The sequence below is a fragment of the Corvus brachyrhynchos genome, unplaced genomic scaffold (genome assembly GCF_000691975.1).
Source record: "Corvus brachyrhynchos isolate BGI_N302 unplaced genomic scaffold, ASM69197v1 scaffold285, whole genome shotgun sequence".
NCBI classification, from domain to species: domain Eukaryota; kingdom Metazoa; phylum Chordata; class Aves; order Passeriformes; family Corvidae; genus Corvus; species Corvus brachyrhynchos.
The window spans coordinates 200,032-202,204 of record NW_008238323.1 but is presented as its reverse complement, the minus strand read 5'-3'; the positions used below and the strand labels follow the sequence as shown (position 1 = coordinate 202,204).

At 47.4% G+C, this 2,173-nt stretch overlaps 1 protein-coding gene across 1 annotated transcript in view; it reads right to left on the bottom strand.

The window, feature by feature from the left end:
* CFAP53 (cilia and flagella associated protein 53) overlaps positions 1 to 2,173 on the bottom strand; it is a 21,134-nt gene that overhangs the window by 18,428 nt on the left and 533 nt on the right. The gene's annotated exons all lie outside the window — the stretch shown is intronic.

The window sequence follows — 2,173 nt, the reverse complement described above, 5'->3', positions numbered from 1 at the left end:
TGCTTTTGTGGGCACCCGGGCCCAAGCCCTACCCGCCTGTGTGGCAGAGTGTGAAATAACTAAAAGTTTCTCAAGAAGGGGTGTTCTTTAATCATAGAATCATAAAATATCCTGAGTTGGAAGGGAGCCACAAGGTCACGAACCCACAGAGTGCAGCCCCGGGTGCCGGTGCTGGGACATCAGTGGGGACAGGCTGGCACAGGAATGGAAAGGGTTTAGGTTAATGAGTCTTATCCTATGGAGCCAGGCTGGGAGAGCTGGGGGTGTTCAGCTGCACAAGAGAAGGCTCCAGGGAGAGCTCAGAGCCCCTGGCAGCACCTAAAGGGGCTCCAGGAGAGCTGCAGAGGGACTGGGGACAAGGCCTGGAGGGACAGGACCCAGGGAATGGCTTCCCAGTGCCAGAGGGCAGGGCTGGATGGGATTGGCTGCTGAAAACTCAGCACGGGCTTTTTTTCCAGCAGTATCCAATGATGTGGCTGCTCCTGGATCCCTGGCAGTGTCCAAGGCTGGGTTGGACAGGGCTTGGAGCAGCCTGGAATAGTGGAACGTGTCCCTGCCCATGGCACAGGGTCAGACTGGATGAGCTTTAAGGTCCCTCCCAATCCAAACCCTTCTGTGACTCTATGAAATGGAGTTAATGACAAGAACGGGTTCTCTGTGCCCGCAGGTGATGCAGCTGTGTGAACCCACAGCTCCCAGGTCAGGACTGTCACAGAGACCTCATGCAGCACATCCTGCTGATGCCAGGCTCCAGACCTGCCTGGGTGGAGGAAAATGGGAAGTAAAACACTGGCTGTGGATCAGTGATGGCTTCAAGCTCATTGCCCTCAAAGGAGTCACAGGAAAAAGCTGTTGATGAAGCTTTGAAGCTCTGGAACACACATACATACGCTGCCAAGAACTTAGCTTTCCTGCACATAATCACATTAGCTTCGCTGATAACAAGCTGAAAAAAATTATCCCATGGAAGAAAGGTCAATGTTTAACCTGTCTATAAAGCTTGTTCTCATCCAATTAAAACCCAGTGCAATTACTTCTGGTGTCAACGATGGCATCCTTGCACAGTCAAACTCAGCAGTTTGATACACAGGATTTGCACACTGGAGTATGTGTTACACCACCATGGTAGTGCTTGAACTGGAATTTTGAGTTTGTTTCAGTAGAGGCTTAATGCTATCACAGTACTGTGACTCAGTCTTTGAGATGTTTGTGAAAGGGAAACAACTTCATGTCCCTTTACCCCTGAAAACTTGTATTTGAGTGGAGGGAGAGCTGAACTTCTTGGTATTTTATAGTTTTACCTATTGTTTTATGGTGTGTTTAATGGGAAATGTTGCCTTAGTCTTAAGATCTACACAAAACCAGTGATCAGTTTTATATGTAATAGACAGTGTACAAATGTGCAGCACTGCCATCTGTTTGAAATCTAAAAATAAACAGGGATATTTGGATCCTCTAAACCCCCAATTCTTCTGTGAAGTCCCTCCACCATCTCTGAGAATATTTCCTTCTGAAAAAGCTGGGTTTATTCCAAAGATACTGCAGATGGCTTGTGACTTTGAGTTTATTTTACATTAATATTTGATGAAAAAACAGATTCTCCTTAACTTAGATGCCTAAGAGGACCCTGGTCACTGACTTTCCTCACTGGGAATATATATAGGATAGAGGCTATACGCTGGATATGGTGTGTTCTGGATTGGCTGGATTGAATTCTCCTTCCTAGAACCTCTCTCTAAGGAGCAGCCCATAAACTTCGTATAGTCACAGAACCACAGAATCCCAGGATGGTTTGGGTTGGAAGGGACCTTAAAGCACATCCCATTCCACCCTGTGCCATGTGCAGGGACACCTTCCACTATCCCAGGTTGCTCCAAGCCCTGTTGGCCAGAGGGAAAGACTGGGAGGATGTGGAAGAACAGCACATGCTGATGGATGGAGCAACTTGGCAGACAGAGCCCATTTTCAGGAGCAAACACTGCAGTGAGAAAAGCTGGCAAGGACAGTGGGGCCTTTCTGTTCTTCAAGGAAGTATGAGAAGTTGATCGGTATCAACTGATGGACAATTCCCTCCTTGTACAAAAGAAACTTTCACCTTGTTCCTCTAGAAGGGAAACTAACTCTATTTAAGGGAACCAAAGTCCTCCCCACCCCTCATAAAAGACTTTTCCCT